Here is an 8,041-nt window from a genome sequence, read left to right on the forward strand (position 1 = left end):
TTCTAAATTGTTTAACACTCATGGGATTATGGCAGAAAGATCATGTTTATTATCTGTCTATATGTTGTTGTTGTTGTTGTTGACTCAGTTCCAAGTCATAGCGACCCTGTGTCGGGTTTCCAAAGTGTGTATGGTGATCTTGAACCACCAACCTTGCAGTTGAAACTGACATTGCAGTCTAGTGCATTAACCCACAGCACCACACCAGGACTCCGTCTATCTATTTAGATGTCTTAGTTTCAAAGTATTTGGTACAGATGGAAATCTTTAGGTAATTTTTAGAATACTTATCTCAAATAAAAGTTATTACATGCTACACATCCACATGAAAAGTTTATCTTTTTTTGAAAATGAACATTTCTGCATTACAGAACATCTGCTTAACAAGATTTAATTTGCATGTATGAATTTTTTAAATTGCAAGTCATGATGTTTTATAATATTTTACTTCCTTACTAATGTCTGGTACTTTTAAATTCATGCATTCAATTAACATAAATAATCAAAGAGTTTTAAGAGTGCAAAGGTGATTTTTTCCTTAAATCCCTCTGAATTATGTGACAAGAATTATTTGCAAAGGAATGTGCTTAAGCAGATGTTCTCTAAAGCAGCAATGTGAATATTCAAATATAAACACATTTTCATGTGGATTTGTAGCATGCAATAACTTCTATTTAGGACAAATATTCTAAAACTTAAAGATTTCCATCTGTGCTAGAACCTTTGAAATTAATACGTCTATATTGGTAGATAATAAACATAATCTTTCTCCCATAATTCCATGAGTTTTCAACAATGCAGAGATAAGGTGGTTAAAGGTAGAGGAGTCGTGGTGAGATGCTGTAAAATAAGCACTGGACTGCTAACTGCAAGGTCAGAAGTTCAAACCCACCAACCTCTCCTCAGAAACCCTATACTGAACCGACAACAGTAGTGATAATAGAAAAGTAAACAATAAAAATATCCTGCAAAATATTGTCTTCTCTGATAGCAGACAAATTCATATTAAGTCCATCTTCAATCTTCCACAGAGTCATTACTGACTTAGGCTGATGGACTGAAGGCAACAAGTTTCATTCATAATGAGCAATAATAATGTTGTTGTTATTGTTATGTGCCGTGGAATCGGTTCTGACCCAAAGCGACCCTGTACAGGGTTTCCAAGGCTATAAATCTTTACAGGAGCAGAAAGCCTCATCTTCTCCCATGGAGCAGCTGGTAGTTTCAAACTGCTGACATTGTGGTTCGCAGCCCAATCCATAACTACTACACTACCAGAGCTCCTGAGTCCCTAAATCATAATGCCTCACCATTTCCCCCAGGAAAACGCTGCCTTTCTTCTACAAAATGCCCTACAATTTATGCTGCCAGGCTCTGAGGCTCCTTTCATGCTTAGCAAGACAGTTTCCCAAGCACTGTTTGGTGTTCTGAATCGTCAGCACATCTGGACTGAACAGAACAGACTTTTGCTTATAGGAGATGACTCCATCAAGCACAGAGGAAATGGCTTGCTGGTGCTGACATCGGTGTATTCACAGTATTACTTTGCAACTCCTCATACAGTCCAAGCATTAATGTGTAAGCTCTCAGCTTACTAAGCATTTTAAAAGCCCATCAGATGGAAACTTCCTGGCCTACTCCTGCTCACGTGGTAGGACTTTTGAACTTTGAATACACTAAAAGAAGGTGGCTACTGAGTAGTTTCTTAACTAGTAATTTATTAAACAGATGTTGTAGGAATAAATGAGCTCAACTTACGAGAATTGAAGTAAAAAACATTTACTGAGCAGCCACTGTGTTTGAGGCACTTCATTGGGGTCTGAAGATGTAAAGATTAAAAAGGGAAAAGAAACTGCCATTGGTTATCCTTTATACCCTAACCAATTGTTGTTGTTGTTGTTGTTGTTATGTGCCATCGAGTCGGTTCCGAACCCATAGTGACCCTGTACAGGGTTTCCAAGGCTGTAAATCTTTATGGGAACAGAAAGCCTCATCTATCTCCCGCGGAGTGGCTGGTAATTTCGATCTGCTGACCTTGAGGTTCGCAGCCCGAATCATAACCACTACACTACCAGAGCTCCTTTCTAACAATTCATTTACATAGTGATGTAGAGAGGACTTATTGAATAGAAATTACTATTTATGAGTGTAAATTTGCCTCATGATAGTAACAATGCTATTAATTAACCTTCTTATGAATTAACATGCTTCTGCTTTTTGTGCTTGAATCCCAGTAGAAGTTGTTATTGTTAGGTGCTGTCAAGTTGATTCTGACTCACAGTGACTTCATGTGACACAATAGAACTGCCCCACAGAATTTTCTATGCTGTAATCACACTGTAGAGTCCTGGTGTGGTGCTGTAAGATAAGTAAACACTCAACCACAAGGTCCGTTTGAACTACATGGTCGGTGGTTCAAATTCACCAGTCGCTCCTCAGGAACCCTACACAGGGTTGCTATGGGTCTGAACTGACAATACAGCACGTAGCAACCACAACAACAATTGCACTGTGGGATAAAGCACTGTACCGCAAGGTTGGTTTGAACCACAAGGTCAGTGGTTCAAACTCACCAGCTGCTCCTTGGAAACCCATTTACAGGGTCACATTGAGTCGGAACTGACTCAACGGCACATAACAGATCGACTTCCAAGTCTGTCTCCCAAGCAGTGACTGGGTGAATTGAACCTGCCAACTAGCAGCCAAGTGTTTAATCATTGCACCACCAGGGCACATTTTCAGGTTGCAGGTGGTAATAGGAAGGAATCCTCCACATGGAGTTATTTCCTTCTGAGATATGATAACCCAGTTTATTTGTTTCAATAGTCTGAAATACAGTGTACCAATGACTTTTTCAATCAAGATCTATTTGGTCTCATTGCTGTCATAAGGAAAAAGGTAGATTAACAATACTGGATTCAATCAAGAGTCATGTGTGTTGGAGAATATTGAAAGTACCATGGACTACCAAAAGAACAAACAAATCTATGTTGGAAGAAGTACAGCCAGAATACTGCTTAGAAGCAAGAATGGTTGAGACTTCGCCTCTCATATTTCAGACATATTACCAGGAGGGACCAGTCCCTGAAAGACATGTTTAGTAAAAGTGGAAGGTCAATGAAGAAGAGGAAGACCCCCAATGAGACGGCTTGACACTGTGGCAACAGCAAGGGGTTCAAGCATAACCTTTGTGGGGATGGTACAGGGTCAGGCAGTATTTCACTCTGTTGTGCACTGGGTTGCTAAGAGGCAGAACTGACTTGAGGGAACCTAAACAGCATCACTAAAGCAGGAAATGTAATGTTTGTTTCTTTGCGCTTCTGTGTTTGTCTCTATATTTGGGAGTCAGGTCAGATGAATATTCAGTTGGCATTGGGATATCTGGATTTCATAAGAACTATATTGTTAACTAGTTTCCTTTAGCTGGACCACATAAATTGTCTGCAGCTCTGTAAAATATAAACAGTGAAGCGATGTCCAAGATCTCATCCTATTGCAAGTATCCATGAATTTTGTCCTTATATCAAATTTTAACCTCAAGTTTACAATTAAAATAAACTGAAGCAATGTCAGTGTATCAAAACTAGCATTTATGTTTATTTTTATGTAGTGAAATGTGAGTGTCTAAGGGCAAAGCACTTGACTGCTAAACACAAGGCTGATGGTTGCAATCCATCCAGAGACACCTTGGAAAAGGCCTGTTGATATACTTCTGAAAGATCACAGCCATTGGAAACTCTAAGGAATGCAGACCAACTCTGAAACACATGGGGTCACCCTGAGGTGGAATCAACTCAACAGCAGTTAGTTTGGATATCGTTTATTATTGTTGTTATAAAAATGTGACCATTAGGTAATGTAAGGGGAAGAGAGATCATTGTTATTATCATGAGATACATGAACTAAACTAAAATCAAGAATACATGATACCAGCTGTTCATCCCTTCAACACATCATTTGCTGATTGCCTAAGAAGATGATGACAAACAGGTGAAAGCAGACCAAAACAGAGCAGCCTTTGTAAAAGTTTTTGTTTTCTTCAGTATGTCCACCTGTGGGCCAAGTTGGACGTTTCCACTGTCGTAACTCCTACCTCTTGTCACATCAAAGCTAGTGGCAACATTCTCCATCTTTTAAAGGTTTTCTGTGTCTCTAAATGCCTCCATTGAAATACAAACCCCATCTCAAATCTTAGTGCCTTCCATGACAAAATCTACTGGCCTTTATTGTGTGTGGAGTTGCAACAGGTTCACTTTGGCAATTGTTGTTGTTGTTAAGTGCCGTCAAGTCGGTTCCGACCCATAGCGACCCTGTACAGGGTTTCCAGGGGTGTAAATCTTTACGGGAGTAGAAAGCCTCATCTTTCTCCCGCAGAGCGGCTGGTAGTTTCAAACCGCTGATCTTAAGGTTCACAGCCTGATTCGTAACCACTACGCTACCAGAGCTCCTCACTTTGGCAATTAAGCCAGTGCAATACCTGAGCACCAAGCCATCCCTTCTACAATACTCTCCACTCAACTGGGTTCCATAATTCAATGATCACATGGAATACAGAAGTCATACTCAAGATTATGGGTTTATTTAGAAAGCTTACAGGTGACCAATCAGAGTGATCAAATGCTCAGGATCCAGCGGTTTGTTAAGCAGTTTATTCTCTGCTATTGTCAGGAGGGAACAGTCGCTAGAGAAGGATGTCATGCTGGGTAAGATGGAGGGTCAGAGAAAAAGAGGAAGACCCCCAACGAGATGAATCAGCCAGGTGGCATCATTGATGGAGTCAAGTGTGGCGGCGGTAGTGAGGTTGGCTCAGGATCGGACATTGTTTCGTTCTGCTGTGCATGGGGTCGCTATCGACTCAGTGGCACCTGACAACAACAACAACAATGCCCACAGGCAGGTCTCTCTCTCTGGCCAGTGGCCTGGCCCCTGCCCTGCTCAGGCAATGATACAAAGCTCTTTGGGGACTGCTGATAAATGCCCCCAAGGCCCACCACTACACCAGAAACCTCAGCCTGAAGGCACTTGGCTCTAACTCCCCCAAAAGGTGCCTAGAGAAACTCCAGTATGCAAGCAAACTGTCTGCCCAAAGTGATTCCATTTTAATTGCTTTATGGGCTGGAAAGCCCACTGCTCCATCTCCTGCTCTGGTTCTTGGTTCTGCTGTGAGAAGGGCACCTCTGCCACTTCTCAGGTGTCACGGCTTTCTGTCTAATGCACAGGAATCTCAGGCTCCAAAGGTTGCATTCTACTCCCAGCTCTTCTTTGAAGGTTAATGGTACGCCCCCTCCTGTTTCTGAAGTGGTTGATTTACACCCACGTTAGTGTTCCAAGTTTTCACAATTAACAGTGTTAACAACCACTTACCAGTGAATCATATTATCCTATCAACATCTTCTCCTCCCTTCTCTTACCCAGACCTATCAGGGCAAAAATGTAATTTAAGCTCGCTTGCTCTCTTTCTGCCGACATCTTTGTTCCCGCGTTCACTGTACAAAGTGCCCGGTCAAGCCACCGAATCTGTCTCTGCTACATAGCAGGAGTTGCCACAGTCCCAGGCTGAGACAGGGCCTCGAACAGAATCTGACAGTGATGAATCAGTACCAGAGCTCAAGGAAGTGGATTCCACACAGGCAACCACACGGTAAGCCCAGCTGGTGGCGGCAACTGAACTTGATGAAGAACCGGTCAGTACAGCAAAACAGAGTCTAAGTGAAAAGAAAGCTCGCTAGGCTATGTCCAGAAGTCACAGGGTTTACTAGCGTCCCTATCCGGAAATCTAAGCATGTCCTCTTTGTCATCACAAAGCCAGCTGTCTTCAAGAGCCCAGATTCAGATACCTATGTATTTTTTTGGAGAAGCCAAAATACAGGATTTAGCGAGAACATTTAGCAGCTGCTGGAAAAATCAAAGTTCAAGGTGAAGCAGTCTCTAACATTCAGGAAAACACACAAACCCCAACTGTACAAGAGGAGAGTGAAGAGGAAGAGGTTGACGAAATAGGAGTGGAAGTTAAGGACATCAAATTGGTCATGTGACAAGCAAATGTATCTAGAGCAAAGGCAGTCCCGGCCCTAAAGAACAACAGGGTATTATTGTAAACGCCCTTATGGACGGAACAATGTAACCATCTGAAAACAAGGCCTTTTTTTTTTTTTTTTTTTTTTTTTTTTTTTTTATCAGAAGAGTAAGGGTAGTTTGGTTTGGACTTCATCCTTTTTTCTATCATTCTTGTTGGTTGGAAAAAAAAAAAAAAAAAGTTATTTGGTGGGAGCTGCAAACACCATGGGTGAAAAGGTGATGACAAAGCAATTGACTGCACTGCGGCCAACAGACTGCAGATCCAACATTAGGAACAGCAGCTAGCCGCCTGATGCACCTACTCTGGAAACCTAGCTAGAACATCCAGGAGAATTGCCAAGGTACATTCAGAAGAACAGGAAGTCCTCTATCACTTTAGTACAAACCTGAGAGCTAATTTCCCATGTGTCAAGCTTTAAAGCCAGAGCAACCTTGTTTGAGAAGGCCTCATTATCATATACCCATGGTATCTTGTTTTTTAGATTTTATAAAACTGCCAACATCATTTGTTCTGAGCCATTATTCATGGTGAGTACTGCTTGCTAAGGTAAAGGCATTTGACCTGATTATATAAACAGTAACAAGAGACTTGTTTAATGAAGCTCGTTATAAAATATGCAAACTCTTTTCTTCCTTTCCTCTCCCTAAAATAAGTTTAGCATATCACTTACCAATTCATAGCTCCATAGGGTACTAAGTAGTTCAAGAAGTCTGTGAAAAGTACTATCGAGTATAAAAAAGTTTGTAAACAAAATAAGCTGTCAATTCTTAATGACACCATTCTGGAACTTTCCCTCAAATTATACTGAGTTGGCTATAGTTAAGTCTCTGGCTCAAATCCAGAAGGATTTCTTCCTCTTGCCCCATCAATACTGGATGGTCATCCATTATGGATAGAACTGTTTCACTGATGATTTAGACCGAATTTGTGGTACCTGATTTGTTTATTGAAAAGCTATAATAATTCATGCTTAAAATAAGTGCATTCTTATATTCTGATGTGAGGGTTGAAAGAAAATGTTGTCAGGTGCCCTCAAGTTGGTTTCAATTTATAGGGACCCTAGTTGGAGTCCTGGTTTGGCACTGTGGGTTAATGCGCCAGACTGCAAAGCCATTTGAACTGCAAGGTCGGCAGTTGAAGTTCACCAGCTGTGCCTCGGAACCCTATACGGGGTCGCTATGGGTCACAACTGACTCAATGGCACTTCACAATAACACAGTGCAATAGAACAAAACGCTGTCCAGTTCTGAATCATCCTCAAATCGTTATTTTTGAACACCTTGTAGCAGCCCTGTGTCGATACATTTTATTGAGAGTCTTCCTCTTTTATGCTGACTGACCTTCTACTTTAACAAGCATGCTGTTCTTCTCCAGGCGCTTCCAGAGACTTCTGATAACTGTTCTAAGTATGGGAGATGAAGTCTCGCCATCCTAGCTTCTAAGAAGCATTATGGTTGTACTCCTTCTTAGACAATACCACGATGCTTTTGATAAACCAAGTATCTAATCTACCTCGTGAAATATATGGTCTTAAGTGGTACTAACCAATGAAGTGAAGCATCCATGCAAACCAGTCCATAGAAGGCTGTAGGTACATAGGTTGGAAGGGAAATTTGGATGACTGCGGACCTCTAACCCCTCTTAATTGGGGAGGGCAGTTCTCTACTCCTGCTGCTATGACTTAGCTTCTTGACTGCTTTTGTTAAGGCAATTCATTAAATAAAAGGAGAATTGAAGTTTTGTTAAATTCCAATAAAAATAAAGGTTAAATATTATAAAACAGAAAGAGATGAGATTTTAGACAGAAGGTAATAGGTTCCAGCCAATGAACTGAAAGGTTACAATATTTTCTTAAGATAAAAAGGTTAGAATAAAAGGCTAAAACCCATGAGATAAAACATTTTAAATCATCCTGTAAATCTAAGGACAGAATCACTTAAAAAGAACACTGTGCATTAAGTA

At 40.9% G+C, this 8,041-nt stretch overlaps 1 protein-coding gene and 1 pseudogene across 6 annotated transcripts in view; both read left to right on the forward strand.

Moving 5' to 3' along the window:
* The window catches only part of KCNIP4 (Kv channel interacting protein 4), an 856,975-nt gene that overhangs the window by 816,363 nt on the left and 32,571 nt on the right, over positions 1–8,041 (forward strand). The window lies entirely within an intron of this gene.
* Positions 3,474–6,124, forward strand: LOC102818585 (annotated as a pseudogene).

This window comes from Chrysochloris asiatica, unplaced genomic scaffold (assembly GCF_000296735.1).
Source record: "Chrysochloris asiatica unplaced genomic scaffold, ChrAsi1.0 scaffold00270, whole genome shotgun sequence".
Lineage (NCBI taxonomy): Eukaryota > Metazoa > Chordata > Mammalia > Afrosoricida > Chrysochloridae > Chrysochloris > Chrysochloris asiatica.